Source organism: Salvelinus fontinalis, chromosome 34 (genome assembly GCF_029448725.1).
Source record: "Salvelinus fontinalis isolate EN_2023a chromosome 34, ASM2944872v1, whole genome shotgun sequence".
NCBI classification, from domain to species: Eukaryota; Metazoa; Chordata; class Actinopteri; order Salmoniformes; family Salmonidae; genus Salvelinus; species Salvelinus fontinalis.
In genome coordinates this window covers 13,364,964-13,388,898 of record NC_074698.1, presented here as the reverse complement: position 1 = coordinate 13,388,898, position 23,935 = coordinate 13,364,964, and the positions used below count along the sequence as shown (strand labels likewise).

The 23,935-nt window shown below is 40.3% G+C and overlaps 1 protein-coding gene across 4 annotated transcripts in view; it reads right to left on the bottom strand.

Moving 5' to 3' along the window:
- LOC129833177 (histone deacetylase 5-like) overlaps positions 1 to 23,209 on the bottom strand; it is an 83,592-nt gene extending 60,383 nt beyond the window's left edge. For 3 of the 4 annotated variants that reach the window (XM_055897542.1, XM_055897545.1, XM_055897544.1), the window contains exons 1-2: positions 23,027 to 23,209; positions 8,168 to 8,414 (exon numbers count right to left, since the gene is read on the bottom strand). The gene's annotated coding sequence lies outside the window, so the exon portion shown is untranslated. The remainder of the gene's footprint in view (positions 1 to 8,167; positions 8,415 to 23,026) is intronic. The other variant, XM_055897546.1, reaches the window with a different exon arrangement.
- Positions 23,210 to 23,935: the final 726 nt, after the last annotated feature.

Sequence of the window (23,935 nt, the reverse complement as noted above, 5' to 3'; positions counted from 1 at the left end):
GGAGTTTGCCAAAAGGCACCTAAAGACTCTCAGACCATGAAAAACAAGATTCTCTGGTCTGATGAAACCAAGATTGAACTCTTTGGCCTGAATATCAAGCATCACGTCTGGAGGAAACCTGGCACCATCCCTACGGTGAAGCATGGTGGTGCCAGCATCATGCTGTGGGGATGTTTTTCAGCAGCAGGGACTGGAGGAATAGTCAGGATCAAAGGAAAGATGAACGAAGCAAAGTACAGAGAGATGCTTGATGAAAACCTGCAGAGAGCTCAGGACCTCAGCCTGGGGCGAAAGATCACCTTCCAAAAGGACAATGACCCTAAACACACAGCCATGACAACGCAGGAGTGGCTTCGGGACAAATCTCCCAATGTCCTTGAGTAGCCCAGCCAGAGCCCGGACTTGAACATCTCTGGAGAAACCTGAAAATAGCTGTGCAGCGACGCTCCCCATCCAACCTGAAAGCGCTTGAGAGGATCTGCAGAGAAGAATGGGAGAAACTCCCCAAATACAGGTGTGCCAAGCTTGTAGCGTCATACCCAAGAAGCCTCGAGGCTGTAATCGCTGCTAAAGGTGCTTCAACAAAGTACTGAGTAAAGGGTCTGAATACTTATGTAAATGTGATTAATATATATATTAAAAAAAATGTCTAAACATTTATTTGCTTTCTCATTATGAGGTATTGTGTGTAGAGTTCCCCCCCCTCAATCAATTTTAGAATAATGCTGTAACATAAAATGTGGAAAAAGTCAAGGGGTCTGAATAATTTCCAAATGCACTGTAGATAAATTATAGATCTTAACTAATTTTTGACTGACATCAAAGCAGAAAGAGGTTCACTTTTACTACAACTGTGCAAATTCTCACACACATAGAAGCTATACACACACACGAGGAGTCAGAGATTCAATTTCCTCAAATAGAACGCAGTGATGACTCATTCTCTGCAATGTTCTGCTGAAGCAGCTAACACCTTTATTTATTAAAATAAATGTTCAGATAATAAATAGCTTTATCCTAAAAACTTTATTTACCGCACTTGGAGTTCTAAGCGGCGGAACTGTCAATATTTCACACTGCATTATTGACATCCCTATTTACTTCCTTGAATGAGATTCCAATTAAGATGCGAGTCATATTGTAAATAGTGTACGCTAAATATAGCCATAGAAATGTGGAGGAGTTACAAATAAGTGATGATTTGGAATATTAATTGATACAGAAGTCATTTAGAAAATCAGGTAATTGAAAAATAAATTGAACTTGACAATGTTTTTTATTTTTGGGGAATATGCAACTGGTCACCCCTTAAACTTGTGGCAAAAGGCCTACATGGATAGGGACAAATTGACATTTTTCTAACAGAACAAATATAAAAAAACGTATTCATGACCATGGTAGACAATTGAAATAGAACACTGACAAGGATGGGAAACAGTTCACCAAGTCTGAATCCAAACATTACTGTTGATTTTTTGTACATTTACTGTACTTTTCACAGCATTTGACAATAACGAAATCTGAAAATACTCTGTATACATTCAGTTACATAATAAGAATATTCATTGCAGTAGGTGCAAGAAGGGTTTGAGTGAGGTCTAACTAGTGTCCACACACCTCTCCACATGCACTTTTATGACAAGGAAAGAGCCTTCAACTATAGAGGTGCTTTTTTGAACTTTCCTAGCTTTGCCATTGAGGAACTGAGGCAAGCACACTTGTAGTTTTTTGTTTGGAACACAGACCTGCATCCCCACCTTCACACAATTACGGTTGTTGTTTACGCAATCCCAAAACGTGTAAATATAAATCCCCATCTGGGTCAGGGAGGCATCATTTGAAAGCTTATTATATTGCCAACATAAAATACAATCTTAGTGTGTTAGGCTTTCAAAAGGCACTTCAGACAAACAGATTGCAATTTTGGTGCACATAGAATGTAATCATGAGCGCATTCAAGTTAGTGTTCCGCGGTAAATTCACAATACGACAAACCTAGGCTCATTCTGTTCAGGTCAACCCAGGGTATTACACCTTGGCCAAACCGGCTCCACGTGTGCGTCTGCATGTTGATTTTGTCTATCCCGATCAGACGCGTGCATGACACGCAGGTGAACTAACAATATTAATTTGGGGACCGAGCACAACACACATGAAACATGGGAGATAAACATTGGGTTGTTATTTGACCAGAAATGCATATGGTCATTTTTTCTTTGTTGCTGGATATCTTTGTACAATTTTGAACTCATACAAAAATTGCGTGTTCTCTACTCAATTAATTATGCAAAGCTCGCAACACGGCCAGTTCAGTCAGCATGTCATCCTTTGGCTCAAACATAGTGATCAAAAACGTTGACACGGTATATGACATGAGTTTTATGATATGGAAATGTGAAATGCACATTTGGACTCACAGGTGTTTGGTTTGCTTGTATGACATCAAAGCGGCATTATAAAAACACTCAATGTCTCATCTTTCAGAACACATCAACTCCTCTCGATCTACAGCGTTTCCCCTCACCCAGACAATTGGATGTAAATGCAGCCCTTTAGCGTGCGGGATGAGAGAAACTTGTCACGCACTGTGCTCAAGTTTAGAATAGCTGTCAGTCAAAACCGATACCGTGCTGTGAAGCATAGAATCTGAGCTCTGACGTCATGTATAGCATGTTACTCTACAACCACTGCGTTCCAATCCGCTTATCAATGACAAACTGCCATTTTCAACCCGTATACAGGATGACAGGAACTGTGCAAGTGGAAAGGTCTACTGATCATAACAAATGGTAATGTAAGAATGCCTTGATAGGCTAGCCTATAAAAAATTGGGGGGGAACAATGTGAGAAAGGTCAAACAATGAAAGAAAACAGAGAATGTCTGTAAGCGGCTTGTTTAGCTTGTGTTGATTGATGCAAATCAATATGTTCCTGCAGTCAAGATAGGAACTTGCCACTCACATTGGAACGGAGTCAAAACCTTTCTGGAAACAAGCATGTTCAAAAGGAACATGAAGAGGCCCTTAGTTTTAACTCATTATACAAAGAAACTGAGATTATAAATATGGCTGTGATTGTGTCTTTGCCCAGTGACGGAGGGCTCATCTATTGGAGATTGTATGTATTATATGCCCAACCAAAGCACTAAAGCTGGGCGATATGGGAAAAATCCATATTGCGATAAATTACCTGAATTAATGATAAATAGAATGCTAAGTTTAGCTAATGTGTACCTGTTTTTTATCCTTTAAACCTACTACTACTACTTGTTTGATGGTTGTAGCCATCAATTGTCCCATTAACAAATCCCACATACAGTAACATTAGAGAGTATTGATATTAAACACCCCTTGACTTTCTCCACTTTGTTGTTTTACAGACTCAATTACCTTCTTATGGCTTGGGGGCAGTATTTCGACATCTGGATGAGAAGCGTGCCCAATGTAAACTGCCTGTTACTCAGGCCCAGAAGCTAGGATATGCATATTATTAGTAGATTTGGATGGAAAACACTCCAAAGTTTACAAAACTGTTAAAATAATGTCTGAGGAAAATCCATCCAGGAAGTGGGATTTTTTTTTATGTGGGTATTTTCAATTGAATGCTAATAGAGTATCTATTGGGTTAGGACTCAGATTGCAGTTCCTATGGCTTCCACTAGATGTCAGTCTTTAGACATTGCGTCAGGCTTGTTTTCTAAAAAATGAAGAAGAATGAGACCTTTCTCTCAGTGGACTGAGGAAGAATGCAGAGCATTACCTATTGCGCACCCTTCATTTTTTTCCTTTCTATTGAATACGCTATTGTCCGGTGGAAATATCGATTATTTAGACAATTGACAATCTGAGGATTAATTAAACATCGTTTGGCATGTTTCAACGAACTTTACCGGTACTATTAGGCTGTATTCGTCTGCATGTTTTGACCACCTTTGAGCCAGTGGATTACTGAACAAAACGCACCAACAAAACTGAATTTCTGGGATATAGAGAGGGACTTTATCGAACAAAACAAACATGTATTGTGTAGCTGGGACTCTTGTGACTGCAACCATATGAAGATCTTCAAAGGTAAGTGATGAATTTTAAATCGCTATACCCGACTTTTGTAATTCCTTTACTTGGTTGTAAAATGTTTGTATGCTTTTGTAAGCGGGGCACTATCCTCAGATAACATACCATGCGATTTTTCGCCGTAAAGCCTTTTTGAAATCTGACAAAGCGGCTAGATTAACAAGAAGTTAATCTTTAAGCCGATGTATAACACTTGTATTTTTTATTAATGTTTATTATGACTTTCTTTATTTTGAATTTGGCATTCTGCAATTTCACCGGATGTTGTCGAGGTGGAATTGAGATTAAAAAAATAGAGATTTTTCACTGGCCTACACACACAAAACCCCATCATGTCAAAGTGGAGGTGTTTTTCAATTTTTTTGGAAAAATGTCTTAAATGTAAGTATTTCAACCCCTTTGTTATGGAAAGCCTAAGTTCAGGAGTAAAATTGCGCTTAACAAGTCACATAATAAGTTGCATGGACTCGCTCTGTGTGCAATAAGTGTTTAAAGCTGCAATATGTAACTTTTTGGGAGAAACGAACAAATTCAGGTTATTTCTATGCTTCCTGTTTTTGCACATTATCTTCAAACAGTAGAAAATACAATACTGTTATGGAAAATATATTTGTGATTTAAAAATAATAATAATAAAATGGTACAATGATTCTCTACACTAGACTCTGTCACAAACAGAAATTATGCAAACAATTCGAATTTTAACAATCAGGAAAAGGTGGAGCGATTTCTGCATGGTGCATCTAATTTAATTTTTGAATGACTACCTCATCTCTGTATCCCACACACAGATAATTCTAAATGTCCCTCAGTCGAGCAGTGAATTTCAAAACAGACTCAGAGAGGTTTTCCAATGCCTCGCAAAGGGCACATTTTGGTAGATGTGAAAAAAAAAAAAAAGCAGACAATGAATATCCCTTTGAGCATGGTGAATTATTAATTACACTTCGGATAGTGTGTCAATACACCCAGTCACTACAAAGATGCAGGCATCCTTCCTAACTCAGTTGCCGGAGAGGAAGGAAACCACTCAAGGATTTCCACCATTAGGTCAATGGTGACTTTTAAACAGTTAGAGTTTAACGTCTGTAATAGGAGAAAATGGAGAATGGATCAACATTGTCAATTAGGTTAGTAATTACAGAGTGAAGAGAAGGCTGTACAGTATTTAAAATCTCATAACATGCATCCTGTTTGCAAAAAGGCACTAAAGCAATACTGCAAAAAATGTGGCAAAACACTGTATTCAAGACAAAACGTTATGTTGTTTGTGGCAAATCCAATCCAATAAATAAAATTTTAAAAGTCACATGCGCCAAATACAACCTTACTGTAAAATGCTTACTTACAAACCTGCATTGTTGGTTAAGAAAATATTTACCATATAAACTAAAGTAAAAAATAACACAATAACAAGGCTATATACAGAGTACCAGTCTCCATATTTTCAAGCATAGTGGCGGCTGCATCATGTTATGGGTATGCTTGCAATCATTAAGGACTGGGGAGTTTCAGGATTAAAAAATAAATAAACGGAATGGAGCCAAGTACAGACAAAATCCTAGTGGAAAACTTGGTTTAGTATGCTTTCCACCAGACACTGGGAGATGAATTCACCTTTCAGCAGGACAATAACCTAACACACAAGGGCAAATCTACACTGGTGTTGCTTACCAAGAACACAGTGAATGTTCCAGAGGTGCCGAGTTACAGTTTTGACTTAAATCTACGGGAAGACCTGAAAATGGTTGTCTTGCAATGATCAACAACCAATTTGACAGAGCTTGAAGAATTTTGAAAAGAATGGATGGGCAAATATTGCACAATCCAGGTGTGCAAAGTTCTTAGAGATTTACCCAGAAAGCCACAGCTGTAATCACTGCCAAAAGTACTTCCACAAAGTATTGACTCAGGGGTGTGAATACATATGTAAATGTAATATTTCTGTATTTCATTTTCAATAAAATGTCTAAAAACACATTCTCATTTTGTCATTGAGGCCATGGTCACCAACCTTCAAGTTAAGATCACTTTGCATTAAAAAAAGGTATGCTGTGATAAAGTAATGTTTAAAAAAAATATAAGTTGTATATTTTTTTTTTAACATTAACCTAATAAAAACTTTTCTGTAGGAATCAGGTTTGTCCAGTAGACAGGCCTAATACATTATCACAGCATATTGGCTACATGCCTGGCCTGCCAATATTGTTCTTCTCAGACCACATTATATTTCAAAACTCGAACTTTGATAACAAAATAGATCATCATTTGGTGTTGCACTTGCGAGCCACAGCAGAGAACAAATTGAAATATTTAGAATATTTTACTGGACAGATAAGCTACCTGCATCTGATGGTAATTAAGACAACTGTGAACGTAAAAATCACAACATCAGTGATGTTCAGGTCGGAAAGTCAGGGCTCTAGAAAGATGCCAGAGTTTCTACCTTGGAATTCCAAGTTGGATGACCGTTTTTTTTTTTTTTTTTTTTTTTACACAATATTTTTCCCAGTCAGATCTCGTTTTATTCCGAGTTCCCAGTTGGCTTGAGCGCATTGAAGTTGTAGATGTCCAAGTTCCTAGCTGTTTTGAACACAGCATTAATCTCAGCGGAGGGAGGGAAAAAACAGCAGAGGGTCAGCCTCTCGTGGTCCCTCTCTCCTTCCTTTCTCTGGTCAGTCTCACCGGAGGAGAGGGGACACAGTCTTCCACCTGATGGTGAAACTCGAGTCCCACCACATCTGCCTCAAGCACAAATGAATGTTGTTCCTATGACCAGAGAAAGTGAAATATTCAAATAGACACGACAAACTGCTAATAATAAAAACCCAAGGCAATCTATACACTCGGCTACTCATTCATTGCAGCGCGAGTAGGAGTTGTATGTTTTGTAATAGTTTTGAATAAAAATGTGACAGTGCTGAATAAAAAAAAATGTAAACATGAACTCACTTATAAAAACAGCACCTCTGCTGTATTATTTGACAGTCTCTCTCTGGTCATGTTTAAAAGTCTCACGTAGGCTAGTATCAAACTTGTAGGCACTGATTTGAGCTATCAGATTGGCCAGCGCCATGGGCGCACTCAATTTAGCAACAGATCTCAAGGTCCGCCGGGTAGACAGACAAATTATATAGTTAAAATGCGAACACTTCTGGGGTATTGTGTGTAGATGGGTGATAAAAAAAAATTATGAAATATATATTTTGAAATCAGTCAAACAAAATGTGGAGTAAATCAAGGGATATGAATACTTTGAAGGCACTGTATTAGAAAAAGGTATTTCATTTCAAACTTCATATTTCCCTACTATAGGCTACTTATTGTAATGAACGATAAACAAAATACAGATCGGAAGACTTTCCTGCCCTACTGCTTCAAATGCTATTAAAAAGAAAGACACACAACACGCACACTATATATCTCCGAAGATACTAGCTACACACATAAGCTACTTACACGACTCATTAATTGCACAAAAAAAAAACATCAGTCATGTTCGCTCTAGTGTACTGTCCAATGAGCAGACAACCCTCCAGGCCTTTCACAGAGCAGTCAGGGTTGCCACGGCACCCAGTGACATTCAAAGACGTCATTAGGGGGATGGGAGGTTACTAAAGGTCTGGTCAGTCGTCAGCGGTTCTAAATATAGACAGAAAGAGATTGGAGAAGAGAGCAGCCAGTAAGAGAATCCACAGGTTGTTGTTGTTAGGATTTATTCTGATATAAGATAGCCCATGTGTAGAGGAACTTCAACTGGAATCATGAGAGCAAGCCTAAAAAAAAAAATTATATTGTTTAAGAGACCCATAAACAAATCCTACTACTGGAGATAATTCAGAATTATCACTCCAGTTTGCCAACTTCTTTATGATAAAAGTAATCATGTGTGTACAAGTTCAATGGTGAACCATACAGCCACCATAAAGCACCGGACTTTGAGATGCTGGTTTCCTGTCGTCAAACAAACTTGTAAATTACTCAAGGAAATCACAACACACGAGTAATGCCCTGAGGGGAGTTCATGCCCTGAGGGGGCTTCTTTGGCATTTCATGAAGGGGAAAAAAGCTGGAGGAAAGAAAACCAGACTTACCTGTGGTGTTGGCAGAAATGATGAACGGAGAAGCCAGAGATGATTGTGTTAGTGATCTTTGTTGTTCCAAAACTCAGTCAAGTTGAAGGTAATAAGAATTAGGATGATAAAGCCTTAGGCAAGTGTGTATTTGCTTGTGTTTGGGAAGGGACTGAAGGTTCTAAAGTGGGTCTTCGGAGTCGGCCATGACTTTGGTCCAGAGGTATGGTGGATCAGTAGGCTCCTCCCCTTCTTCGAGTCAATCCCCCTGCAATAGTCACAAATGAACAAGAGTTAGCCAGCTGCAGGTCAAGGATCCTGGTATCCATAACTCCTCACACTCCTGGCCACTGCCGATAGCATAGCCAGCATTCATTCAGTCATAAGTAATTCAGTAATGTTAGTTTGACTCCAATTTTGCTTAGTCAGGCAATGACAGAGTAGGTGATCTGCCAGTCAAGATTAGTTGTTACGCACAGGCCAAAATAAGGAGTTGGGCTACCTCCATTTGCAACTCTCCCTCCCCAACTACCACCATGATAAACAGAGATGACCAATGATTTTATATTATTCCACTCCAGACTACCATTAAAACAATTTCTTTTTAACTCATAAAAAAGTCTAGTTGCTAAAGACAGTGTCTGAAATGTGGAAAATTGTTTTGCTTTGAGTGGGGAAGGTGAGGGAGTCAGTTTGCCTCCACCGAAAAGCACTCGCAGAGCTGTTAATGGAATGAGTCATGCAGCCTGGGGTCTGCAGACACAAGAGAGACACTACAATACCCACACTCCCCCTGGGGATGGAGGAGTAGAGGCATAGCGCTGCAATACCCATACTGACCCCCAATCTCACCTGGGGTCATTGAGCATGGTGAGTGGACAAATGGACAGTGTCAATATGTGCCATCTTTTTAAGCTGGGCCTCTGTTCTAAATCAATAGGCTACTAAGTAATTTCATCACCGTGTGAATGTGAAAACACACATTCTAAATTACTTGTGTAAATTTCTCCCTGCTTATGTATGATGGTATATTTCTTAGGTCGCAAAATACATAAAACCTTAGTTGTTGCTTCCTAGATCTCTAGTATAGCTATTATATCCATGTCATACATTTTTACAAGGGGATTTCACCATGGGAGGTCTGGTTTCATCCATCCAGGGTTCTGCCCAAGATAAATATGAAAATCTATATTCTCTTTATTCTAACTAGCCTTTAAAAACGCTGGAATCCGTACTTGGTGAATATGCCACGTCCGTTTGCGATATTAAAACAGAAGTTACTTCAAACTGACAGTTAATTTCCCTCAGACATTGCATGCACGATATAAGAGCAGAGGTACTGCACATTGTTTTTGTTGCAATGCTAGATGCTCCTCTCCTCAGTTATCAACAAATCAAAAACAATAAATGCGCTGGGGCGCCGTTTCACCTTAACACAAAGGAGCAAATATTCTAAATCATTTCAATAAACTCCTGTCAAGGTAGCCTAATCACAAGCAATACAATGGGTGCAAATTACTATGTGCATTATGTTAGTTGTTTTTACAAAGAGGATATTCACGCACTTTGCAGACCTTATCCAGAGCAAATTACATTATACAAATTTACATATTTCTGCATTCACACAGCTGGATGAACACTGGCGCAGTGCCAATTATGTCTCTCTCATTAATAGACAGCGGTGACTTTTGGGTATTTGAACATGCAACCTCCTGGTTAAATCCTTAACGTGCAATGTTGGCTCCATTACGCCACACTGTAAAAGGTCTAACAAAGTGCCTGCTTTATGCTTAATCCCCATTCATCTCAGTTTGCTCTGCAGCTGCTGTTGGGTCTGCATCCTACAGGAGTCCTGGCAGTTCCACAGCCCACTTGGGTCACCCTGTATTTTGGACAGTGTCCCTCCCTGGACCTGCGGCCTCACCTACTGGGCAGAGGGAGCAACTGCAGGGGCAGGACGTGGCCAGACAGGCCCCCCCCCCCCATTATCAACCAGATTTAAATCACCAGCTTCCTCATTTCAGCAAACACTGGATAGTCTTTGTGCCTAATCTAACCATAGGGCTGCACTACAGTAAATTATATATTCTACACAGAAACCTCTGACCAAAGTGGTACTGAGGCTCAGAAATGTGGCATTTTACACAAGTAAGGCTTGGGTGACTGATAATGACGTAAAGATTTGCCACTTCTGCAAATATTAGTTTAATGTTGGAAGTCTATATCAGAGCGTGCCTTTAAATGATAATTCCATACTGAAATTGTACATCTGTTTACTGTTTTTTTTAAATGCACACAGATGGCAAACAGTAACCCATACAAGCAAACAAAGGGTGTGCTAGTTGTCTGTGCCAAAACTCCAGTAGTTTTCATTCATAGCTTGTTCTCCATCTTCTTTTTAAAATAGGGAGACACTGTTTTCAGCACCAGTCAAAAGTTGACACACCTACTCATTCAAGGGTTCCTTTATTTTTACTATTTTCTACATTGTAGAATAGTAGAAGACATAACACATATGGAATCATGTATTAACCAAAGAAAAGTGATATATCTATCATTATATAGATAGATCTATATATAGATCTATCTATATAAGAATCTCATCTAAGTAGCCACCCTTTGCCTTGATGACAGCTTTGCACACTTTTGGCATTCTCTCAAACAGCTTCATGAGGCCTTAAAAAGCTAATTTGTGGAATTTCTTTCCTTCTTAATGCATTTGAGCCAATCAGTTGTGTTGTGACAAGGTAGGGGTGGTATACAAAAGATAGCCCTATTTGGTAAAAGACAAAGTCCATATTATGTCAAGAACAGTTCAAATAAGCATAGAGAAACGACAGTCCATCATTACTTTAAGACATGAAGGTCAGTCAATACGGAAAATCTCAAGAACTTTGATAAGTTTCTTCAAGTGCAGTTGCAAAAACCATCAAGCGCTATGATGAAACTGGCTCTCACGAGGACCACCACAGGAAAGGAAGACTCGGAGTTCAAATCAAACTGTATTTGTCACATGCGCCTAATACAACAGGTGTAGACCTTAGTGAAATGCTTACTTACAAGCCATTCACCAACAATAAAGTGTTAAGAAATGATTTTCTAAAATAAACTGAAGTTAAATAAAATGTAAAAAGAAACCTAGTTAAAAGCTACAATAAAATAACAGTAGCGAGGCTATATACAGGAGGTACCGTTACAAAGTCAATGTGTGGAGCGCCAGGTTAGTCAAGGTAATGGGGGGTGGGGGGGGCAGTCTATGATTATGGTGGCTGGATTCTTAGGCAATTTTTAGGGCCTTCCTCTGACACCGCCTTGTATAGAGGTCCCGGATGACAGGAAGCGTGGCCCCAGTGATGTACTGGGCCATACGCACTACCCTCTGTAGTGCCTTGCAGTCTGAGGTCGAGCAGTTGCCATACCAGGCGGTGATGCAACCAGTCAGGAGGCTCTCGATGGTGTAGCTGTAGAACTTTGAGGATCTGGGGACCCATGCCAAATGTTTGGACCATGATAGTTTGTTGGTGATGGACACCAAGGAAATTGAAGCTTTCAACCTGCTCTCAAGCCCGTAATGGAGCTGTAGTCTACGACCATCTCCTTTGTTTTACATCTGCTGCAGAGGAAAAGTTCATTATGGTTAACTGCACCTCAAATTGTAGCCAAAACAAATGCTAGAGTTGAAGTAAGACATCTCAACATCAACTGTTCAGAGGAGACTGCGTGAAATCATACCTTCACGCTCAAATTGCTACAAAGGAACCACTACTAAACCACACCAATAAGGAGGAGAGACTTGCTTGGCCCAAGAAACCCAAACAGAAAGGACAGACTTGTGGAAATCTGTCCTTTGGTCTGATGAGTCCAAATTTGAGATTGTTGGTTCCAACCGCAGTGTCTTTGTGAAACGCAGGGTAGGTGAACAGATGAGCTCCGCATGTGTAGCTCCCACCGTGAAGCATGGAGGTGGGATGGTGCTTTGCTGTTGACACAGTCTGTGATTCATTTAGAATTCAAGGCACACTTACCCAGCATGGCTACCACAGAATTTTGCAGCAATACGCCATCCCATCTGGTTTGCGCTTTTTGGAACTATTTTTCTTTTTTTTTTCAACAGGGCAATGATCCAACACACCTCCAGGCTGTGTAAGGGTTATTTGACCAAGGAGAGTGATGGAGGGCTGCATCAGATGACCTGGCCTCCACAATCACCCGACCTCAACCAAATTGAGATGGTTTGGGATGAGTTGGACCGCAGAGGAAAAGAAAAAGCAGCCAACAAGTGCTCAGCATGTGTGGGAACTCCTTCAAGGCTGTTGGAAAAGCATTCCAGGTGAAGCTGGTTGAGAAAATGCCAAGCTGTCGTCATTAAAGGTTGGCTACTTTGAAGAATCTCAAATAAACTATATTTTGATTTGTTTAACACTTTTTTGGCTACTACATGATTCCATGTGTTATTTCATAGTTTGTCTTCACTATTACTCTAATGTAGAAAATTGGCAAAATAAAGAAAAACTGTTGAATGAGTAGGTGTACAAACTTTTGACTGGTACACGCACAAATAAAAGTTAAATCGGCCATAAACGTGAACAAATCAAGATGATTTTTAGGCCATTTCGCCCAGCCCTAATTACTACTGGAGTGTAATTCCTGGAAAGCAGATCCAAGTCCCACTCAGTCGCGGAAGTCTCGCCTCTAAGCCGTATGATTTAATGGAGTGGGGTTAGCACTGAAAGCCCATGCAGTACTGCCGTCCCTGTGCCCTCCGCACTGAAGCAAGGCTCTCAGGCGTCGTGCCCAAACACGTCGCTGATCGTTTAATGCTCTTAAAACTACTCTCCTCAGATATCCCCTCCGGTTTAACACTGGCCTCTTGTCAGCACATCGGCTAAATATATTCATTTTTCTCTAGGGTTTTGTAAGGTTATCTGGGAACAGTCATGAGGATTAAACTAACGACAAGAACATGTAAATTTAGTCACTCACACGTTTAGATACCAGAATCACCAAGGCCAATTTGTGACAGGAAGGCATTGTTGCACCAATTGCAAGAAACATCTCAAATTGAAATTATACTTTTTTGAAATTGTTAATTTTATGCAGCCTTTCTAAAGTTAGGGACTAAGTGCCATTAACCTTTCTCCTGTACACCCACGGAGGATGACATTTCCTCTAATTGCATACAATATGTTAGCTAAATCTGAAAACGTGTCTAGAGTGTGGTATGGGGCTAAGCAAATGGCTCTCTGTGTGATATTCCAGAAGTTGGTAAGCAACTCTCCCCCTGCAGGATCCCAAGGCACTCGGTCAGATGACATGCTCCGGCAAGGGTCTGGCTTCATCACGGCATACACAGGAAGCTTGGTTATAGAAACCGTGTCACAGAGATAATGGGATGCCTTGTCGCAGGGTATTTACTACCTTTAACCACCTCCGACTGCTGGCCTAGCCGCATTCACCAGCTGCATTATCCTAAGGACGTGTGAATGGGGATAAAAATATCAGCTCATCTTTTCTTTTTTACCCTTTGCAGTTCGACTGCGTGACGGTGCACGGAGACTCATCTGGATAATAGCCTAAGTGGAGTTCTCCGCCTCCTTGCATTATCACTGAAAATACCTGACCCTCCAACAGCCAGGAAGTGCTGCTAAGTGACATGCTGTCCTCAGACCTTGGTATCAGCCTTTGCTTGAAGCCATGACTTAAAATTAGAGGTCGACCGAGGTTAGAGGTCGACCGATTAATCGGTTTTCAAGTTATAACAATCGGAAATCGGTATTTTTGGGCGCCGATTTGCCGTTTTTTTTTTATTTTTTTAACACCTTTATTTAACTAGGCAAGTCAGTTAAGAACACATTCTTATTTTCAATGACGGCCTAGGAACGAGGCAGAACAGATTTTTAACCTTGTCAGCTCGGGGGATCCAATCTTGCAACCTTACAGTTAACTAGTCCAATGCTCTAACACTGATTACATTGCACTCCACGAGGAGCCTGCCTGTGCCGCAAATGCAGTAAGCCAAGGTAAATTGCTAGCTAGCATTAACATTATCTTATAAAAAACAATCAATGACTGTCATTGCTCCAATATGTACTTACCCATAAACATCAATGCCTTTCTTAAAATCAATACACAAGTATATATTTTTAAACATGCATATTTAGCTAAAAGATTTCCAGGTTAGCAGGCAATATTAACCAGGTGAAATTGTGTCATTTCTCTTGCGTTCATTGCACGCAGAGTCAGGGTATATGCAGCAGTTTGGGCCGCCTGGCTCTTTGCGAACTAATTTGCCAGAATTTTACGTAATTATGACAACATTGAAGGTTGTGCAATGTAACAGGAAAATTTAGACTCATGGATGCCACCTGTTAGATAAAATACGGAACGGAATAAACATTTTGTTTTCAAGGTGATAGTTTCCGGATTAGTCAAAAGTATATGGTTTAGAGAGAAATAGTCGGCGCGTTATAATTCCTGTAATAACTTGCGGCTGAATTTGAAAGGGGTTCCTTCGTTATTTTACCGTTCATGTCTTCCATAGAGAATGTCTTGATCTACTTCAAATAAGGTCTGTGTTTTGTGCATGCTTAAACCGCCTCGACGTTTTGATACCCGTGTAAATCTCACTAGGATAAGGTAATGTTTGTCAACATATTTTCATAAATCTACTCTACAAAAAAATTGATCTTCGCTTATAATTAGCCAATATTGATCAGAGTTACCTTGTCCTATGGATATCTACACAGTTATACAATTGGCACGGTGAAGTAAGCCTACACGAAACACAGACCTTATTTTAGGTAAATCTAAAAAATATCCTATGGAATAAATGAAGGAACCGCTTTTCAGATTTTGCTAGAAGGTGTCATGGGAATTATGACTCGCACTTTGGTCGTCAATTCTTACCATGCCCATTATTAAAATAGGATTTCCTGCATATAGAAATGACAGTTTTTGTTTTCAACATTCATCACATGTAACTTAAACTCTATTTTTATTCAAACAGTTGAGAGTATTTGTCTCCTAAGCAGACGCTTCAGTATCATTGTCACTTCAGAGCTGTGTGTGTATTATATTAAGTTGAAATAAAAGTGTTCATTCAGTATTGTTGCCGTTATTACAAAAAAAATGTGTGTGTGTGATTATATATATATATATAACATTTTTTTTATTTTTTATAATTATTATAAAATCGTCATCGGCTTTTTTTGTCCTCCAATAATCGGTGTGGAAAAATCATAATCGGTCGACCTCTACTTAAAATGGTTCAACATATGAAGCACAGAAATTGTACAGCAAGAAATTCTAAGAATTGCAGGGGGAGCTTTAAGCAGGAGCAAATCAATTTGCAACAATCAAATGTGCTTCATGTTTAAATTGGCTGCGGTCAACTTTATTGCATAGCATTTATGAATGCAATGGCCTTCCGGCAATGCAACAGAAAGGCCTGTGGCACTGAGTCAGGTCTGGTCCAAAATCAGAACCACATAAGGAGGATTGTTTGTGCTCTTATAAACAGAACCAAAGATGGCGTCTGACACTCACTAACCCAGCAAAAATATGTGCTGCTGCTGCACATCCCCCTCATCCAGCCCTCAAAGTCAAGGCGAGAGAGCGACCAGCAGATTCTCAAGGAGAAAGGAGGGACACTGCACTCAGCAGCGCCTTTCCCACTAGCAGGGACGAAATGGCCCCATCTCCCCTTGACACCACACCTTACATACAAAATAGAGAACATGCAGGCTCTCAATGTCACCTTTAACGTAACTTGAAGCTAAATTGTTCACTTAAAATTGCAGAGAGAGATAGGCCTAGTTAGTTGATTAAAAATGTAGTCCGATGAAGCATGTCTAGGCAATGGTCTTATAACTGGTCCAAGGATGATTCATTAGGATCCAGACACCAAATTTACTCATTTCAGTCAAATGATTTTTCCCCAACACTGAAGTGCCTCACAGAAATGATACAATCAAAACAATTTTGGGTCAGCACATTGCTCAAGGGTAGGAGGCTGGCACCTATTCCTTATGGAATTTGAACCAGCAACACTTAGCCTAAGTCACATGCCCATTTCTCCAAGAATAGGCTTTTCTGGGGGGGTAGTATTGTAAACGTGCACAGAATATTGGGATGGAGGCTGTCAACTGTGGGTTTTATCCGATCAACACTGGTAACCAGATTTCCAAGATATAAAAAATTATTTCAGCAGCAAGCATGTTTCAATCATTAACATACAGCTGAGGTTATTTTTGCTTCACACTGATTCATACACTGTAGAAAACAGTCTTTAGGCTACAAAGTGTCCATGCATTTTTGCATTGCAAACAGAATAGGCGAACATCAAGGCCCTGTATCTTCAGGGCAGCGCATGGGCAGGGCTGTTCAATAGCCTTTTCAACACCTTGTGTGATTCATTTGGACAAGTGACTCTGCTTCACATCATTGATGAACTGTCTTTAAAAAATAAAATAAGAGTTGCTTATCTTACAACCTCTATGTGCTGAACCTACTTCGTGAAGGTGTAGGCCTAATCTCTCATGGACAGATGTACGTAACAAAACAATGGTAGTAGTAGCAGCAGCATCTGTCGACAGCCTGTGGGATGGCACAGACTAGCCCAAACTGGCTGAGAGTTTCCGTTTAGAGGGATGAAAACTTTGCTAGTCTCGTTAGTACATACAGCAATAATTAAATTCTGGGTGTCCGAGATCAGAGAAGCAAAGTTCGACCCATCAAGTTTAATTCAGGCAATCAATATAAAAGATACACATGAAAAAAAATAGACATTAGTAACCCACATAGAGAAAGCACATTTAAAATGTATACTGTTCAGTGGCCATGGTCTGAGGCAAACGTTACTTATATCCTTCCTCATAAGGAAGAGGTCCCCTATGGAACATGGGATCTCAATGTGTGACCCTTTAAGTCTTGACATCTGGGTGCACCTCAGCCACGCTCAAGGTCCTAAACGATATCATAACCGCCATCGATAAGAGACATTACTGTGCAGCCGTATTCGTCGACCTGGCCAAGGCTTTCGACTCTGTCAATCACCACATTCTTATCGGCAGACTCAACAGCCTTGGTTTCTCAAATGATTGCCTCGCCTGGTTCACCAACTACTTCTCTGATAGAGTTCAGTGTGTCAAATCGGAGGGCCTGTTGTTCGGACCTCTTGCAGTCTCTATGGGGCTGCCACAGGGTTCAATTCTCGGGCTGACTCTCTTCTCTGTATACTTCAATGATGTCACTCTTGCTGCTGGTGATTCTCTAATCCACCTCTATGCAGACGACACCATTCTGTATACTTCTGGCCCTTCTTTGGACACTGTTAACTAACCTCCAGATGCGCTTCAATGCCATACAACTCTCCTTCCGTGGCCACCAACTGCTCTTAAATGCAACTAAAAGCATGTGCTTCAACCGATCACTGCCCACACATCCAGCATCACTACTCTGGACGGTTTTGACTTAAAATGTGGACAACTACCTAGGTGTTTGGCTAGACTGTAAACTCTCCTTCCAGACTCATATTAAACCTCTCCAATCCAAAATTAAATCTAGAATCGGCTTCCTATTTCACAATAAAGCCTCCTTCACTCACACCGTCAAACAAATCCTCATAAAACTGACAATCCTACCGATCCTTGACTTCGGCGATGTTATTTACAAAATAGCCTCCGACACTCTACTCAACAAATTGGATGCAGTCTATCACAGTGACATCCGTTTTGTCACCAAAGCCCCATATATCCCCCACCACTGCGACCTGTACGCGCTCGTTGGCTGGCCATCGCTTCATACTCGTCTCCAAACCCACTGGCTCCAGGTCATCTACAAGTCTCTGCTAGGTAAAGCCCCGCCTCATCTCAGATCACTGGTCACCATAGCAGCACCCTCCCGTAGCACGTACTCCAGCAGGTATATTTCACTGTTCACCCCCAAAGCCAATTCCTCCTTTGGCAGCAGAGAACTGGAAGGAAAGGCAGCCAATGACTGGAACGAACTGCAAAAATCACTGAAGCTGGAGACCCATATCTCCCTCACTAGCTTTAAACACCAGCTGTCAAAGCAGCTCACAGATCACTGCACCTGTACATAGCCCACCTGTAAACAGCCCATCCAACTACCTCATCCCCATACTGTATTTATTTAGCTCCTTTGCACACCAGTATCTACTTGCACATTCATCTTCTGCATATCTACCATTCCAGTGTCTAATTGCTATATTGTAATTACTTCGCCACCATTGCCTATTTATTGCCTTACCTCCCATGCACTCACTGTATATAGATTTTTATTTTCTCTACTCTATTATTGTCTGTTTGGTTATTCCATGTGTAACTGTGTTGTTGTCGAACTGCTGTGCTTTTTCTTGGCCAGGTCGCAGTTGTAAATGAGAACTTGTTCTCAACTAGCGTACTTGGTTAAATAAAGGTGAAATAAATACATTTGTTTTAATCTGTCACCATGTAATTCAACTGGGCACATGCAGATGTGTTCCAAAAAGTATCCAGATGTTTGCAAAGAAGATCAGGTTAGGGTTATCTGATAGCCAAGAGGGCAGAAATCAGGAGTGTGTGACAAGACAACCCTTGAGCAAAAAAGCTGATGCTAGAGATGGTTTAGCCAGTGGTTCTTCATTTACTTGGAGTGACTGTTAACCTGTCTGGCTCTGGCGTTCCGCTAGCGGAACTCCTCCCACATTCCACTGAAAAGGCAGAGCGTGAAATTCAAAAGATATTTTTTTGAAATATTTAACAAGTCCAATACAGCAAATGAAAGATACACATCTTGTGAATCCAGTCAACATGTCCGATTTTTAAAATGTTTTACAGCGAAAACACCACATATATTTATGTTAGCTCACCACCAAATACAAAAAAGGACAGACATTTTTCACAGCACAGGTAGCATGCACAAAGCCAACCAAGAACCAACCAAACTAACCAAGAAACAACTTCATCAGATGACAGTCTTATAACATGTTATACAATAAATTTATGTTTTGTTTCTTAAAATGTGCATATTTGAGGTATAAATCAGTTTTACATTGCAGCTACAATCACAGCTACCGTCATAAATAGAACCGAAGCAGCCAGAGTAATTACAGACACCAACGTCAAATACCTAAATACTCATCATAAAACATTTCTGAAAAATCGATGGTGTACAGCAAATTAAAGACAAACATCTTGTGAATCCAGCCAATATTTCTGATTTTTTTTAAGTGTTTTACAGCGAAAACACAATATAGCATTATATTAGCTTACTACAATAGCCTACCACACTACCGCATTCATTCATCAAGGCACGTTAGCGATAGCAATAGGCACGTTAGCGATAGCGAATAAACCAGCAAGTTATATAATTTAACTAACCTTGATAAGCTTCATCAGATGACAGTCCTTTAACATCAGGTTATACATACACTTATGTTTTGTTTGAAAATGTGCATATTTAGAGCTGAAATCAGTGGTTATACATTGTGCTAACGTAGCATCTTTTTCCCACAACGTCCGGATATTTTTCTGACACACATATTCTGACCAAATAACTATTCATAAACATAACAAAAAAATACATGTTTTATAGGAAATGATAGATACACTAGTTCTTAATGCAATCGCCGTGTTAGAATTCTAAAAATAACTTCATTACGACATCCAGCTTAGGTATAGCGAGAGAGTACCCAAAATCTGGGCGCAAACGACTAGTACAACATGTTCGACCGATGTATGAAATAGCATCATAAAATGGGTCCTACTTTTGATGATCTTCCATCAGAATGTTGTACAAGGGGTCCTTTGTCGGGAACAATCGTTGTTTGGATTTAGAACGGCCTTTTTCCTTCTCGATTTAGCAAGCACACTTTCCAAGTGGCGCGAATCTCTCCATCGTCAACAAACTCAGAGAACGGAACACGGCAAAACTCCCGAAAAAATTTCAATAATCTGATTAAACTATATTGAAAAAACATACTTTACGATGATATTGTCACATGTATCAAATAAAATCAAAGCCGGAGATATTAGTCGTCCATAACGACAGCTTATCAGAAGGCAAATCCAGGTCCCTTCTCGCGCGCTCCAGAAAACAGGAAACTGGTGACACGCCATGCCGAGAGCTATTATTCGACACCAGATCAGGTTACACACTCCATTTCTTCTCTCACTGCCTGTCAACATCTAGTGGAAGACGTATGAAGTGCATCTAAACTTTTAAATATCAAGGACTTTAATAGGCAGGCCCTAGAAAAGTGCATCGATTTCAGATTTTCCACTTCCTGTCGGGAAGTTTGCTGCAAAAGGAGTTCTGTTTTACTCACAGATATAATTCAAACGGTTTTAGAAACTAGAGTGTTTTCTATCCAATAGTAATAATAATATGCATATTGTACGAGAAAGATTTGAGTACGAGGCCGTTTAAATTGGGCACGATTTTCCCCCAAAGTGAAAACAGCGCCCTCTGTCCTCAACAGGTTAAAGAAGGGCAATTCCACAGCGATGCTTAGATTTTTCACACTAAAATGTATGCCAAACAAAATCCAATGATTAAAGTTAAACAAACCGTACAACTCTATGCACAAGGACTTAACAATTTAATGAAAAAGGACACTTGCAAGGCCACTCGAGGACTGTGAGAGGCATCCACACACACGTGGGAAGCAGCATTTCTGTCAATCAACTGATCTCTAGCAAATCTTTGACACTTAATCAAAGACAGGCATTTGTCATTCATTTCTGGAGGAAATCCTTCTCCATGACCTCTGGCTCCATCCAACTTCTGCACAATGGAGCTGTGCAAGACTGCCAAATGACTTGAGCCAAAACCACAAGCCACATCTTTTCATAGGGTTTAGGGTGGCCTGCAGGTAAAATGTTAGCGTGCACATGCACAGAACAAGCCTCAAATCAAAATCTTACTTTGGAACCACTGTAGAATATATACTGAGTGTACAAAACATTAGGAACACCTGCTCTTTCCATGACAAACTGACCAGGTGAAAGTTATGATCCATTATTGATGTCACCTGTTAAATCCACTTCAAATCAGTGTAGATGAAGGGGGGAAGACAGGTTGAAGAAGGATTTTTAAGCCTTGAGACTTGGAATGTGCATGTGTCATTCAGAGAGTGGATGGGCAAGATAAAATATTTAAGCGCCTTTGAACGGGGTATGGTAGTAGGTGCGAGGGGGACTGGTTTGAGTGTCAACTGCAACGCTGCTGGGTTTTTCACACTCAACGGTTTCCTGTGTGTGTATCAAGAATGGTCCACCACCCAAGGGACATGCAGCCAACTTGACAACTGTGGGAAGCATTGGAGTCAACATGGGCCAGCATCCCTGTGGAACACTTGACACCTTGTAGGCCATGCCCCAACAAATTGAGGGCAAAGGGGGTGTGAAACACAATATTAGGGAGGTGTTGTAATGTTTTGTACACTGAGTATCTAAGCCTACCTTTGATAAATGTCATGTTCCTTTCATAAGAGTTATGACTATCATGAAAGTAACTGTAAAAACACAACTTTGCCTTCGCTAGCATACAATCCATTGTGATAACCGACACTGACCATAAATGGAGAAACTATTCAGACATCTCTACATCAGGAGGAAACCTACCGGTCTGTACTTCACTATCTAGGCATAAAAGGTGCTTCCAGTAATGCAAATTACTATTTTGGGGGGCAAGGAAGGCACTGATATTGCATTAATTGGCCTAAGCCATTATATTTTCCCTTTTCATCCACATTTTTATTTTACGCAGTAAAACTAGTGGCGTCAATGTCATTTAACTAGGCAAGACAGTTAAGAACAAATTCTTATTTACAATGACAGCCTACCAAAAGGCCTCCTGCAGGGGCTGGAATGAAAAATAAAATATAGGACAAAAAACACACATCACGACATAAAGACCTAAGACAACACAGCACGGCAGAAACGCATGGTAGCAACAACATGGTAGCAGAAAAAAAACATGGTACAAACATGATTGGGCACAGACAACAGCACAAAGGGCAAGAAGGTAGAGAAAACAATACATCCCGCAAAGCAGCCACAAATGTCAGTAAGAGTTTCCGTGATTGAGTTCTTGAATGAAGAGATTGAGAAAACTGTCCAGTTTCAGTGTTTGTTGCAGCTCATCATTTTAATTAACATATATATTGAATATGCAAAAACACAGGCTACTGACTGTGCGGGATCCTCGCTCTCTCACACACACACGTTTGGCATATTAACTGTATACACCAATAGAAACAACTAGCAAGGAGTGGGACCCAAACTCAAGTGGCACCATCACCTTAAAAAAATGCGGCGTCGCAAACTTGCTGATGACTGCAATGGGGGTTACCAGAAGAGGCAAACTAACTAGTTATTTCAACTCGAACAAAATTTGCTAAACATGGAGGACACAAATTGCCATGGAGGGCTCCGACGGCTGCGGTACTGCTTTTAGCACCCACCCTAAAAAACATTTTTCAAATGTGATAGCTAAGTTAGCCTGCGTTAGTAACGTTAGCTTATCAGCAGCCTACTTCCAGATAGCTAACGTTAGCTAGCACGCTAACTAGACGTCTGGGAACATTACAACCTGGCTAACTGACGCTTTAAATCAGATGCCAATACTATGTGTCAGTTTGTTAACTTGACATTTTCCAAATCAGAACAATCCATTCGCGCACATTTACATTAGCTAAAGCAACTTCGCTTGCTAGCTAACGTAAACTAGCTATCAAAACTTCATAGCGTTCTGTCAGCTATCTAGCTTGTTAGCTAGCCAGGAGTAACCAAACGCATCAGATGAAAATATCGCGGTATAAAAACATTTACCAGCAGTAGACGAAAGATACATTATCTCCCCGCAAACATAACGTACCTGATTGTCGATCTCTTTTTCACTGCTTGGATAATGCCTCTTCGACCGTTACACTTCTTGATCGGTTTAATAATATTTTTTTGGGGGTGAAATGTCTAATTTTCCCTGTTACAACTCTCTTTCCTCCATATTTTCACCTCCTCCACCAACAACATTAATGACGTTTGTCCCCTGTCACGTGACCCCATCTGTTGGCGCTAAAAATAGATTATACACCCAATGAGTAACTCAGTACAGCAGGACAGATACCCAACACAGTCGCAGACACTACTACCACGGCCCGAGTAGGAAAGGACTGCAAGTTTCCTACCAAAATCTTGGTTGCGCAGAATGTGCAGCGCATCTTTTTGGGAAGGCTATCAATGGGGATCTTGGGCGCCCCTATTAGATATACAGTAACTCAGAACAGCAAGTAACAGAGTATGCTAGACTAGAGCATGGGAAACATGTTTACATTGCCAAAGCATGTGGAATAGATCATAAACAAAAATGAACAGTAAAAGCTTTAAAAGAATAGAGCCATTTAAATTTCTATTACTGGCTATGTATAGTGTTGTAGCAATGTGCAAATAGTTGAAGTAAGAAAGGGAAAATAAATAAATAGTATGTGGATTCTATTGGTACATGTAGGTAGCACACATGAGGATGTTTTTCTTTTTAGAGATCATTTCCCTAATTAGTATTGCTAACCAGATGTAAAATTATGTTTTGATTAATTTAATGGAGTGGGTTAGGTCTGCTCTATACCAAATGAGTCTCTTCCCTGTTTCACACCTGGTAGTTTGGTGGACGTCTGTCTGTCTGTGTCTCTCTCTCACACACACTTAATCTCACTCGCCCAAGTGTGGTAGACCTTGCATTTGCACGGTGATGTCACCTTATACATGCAAACTCTTGTTCTCAAACTCT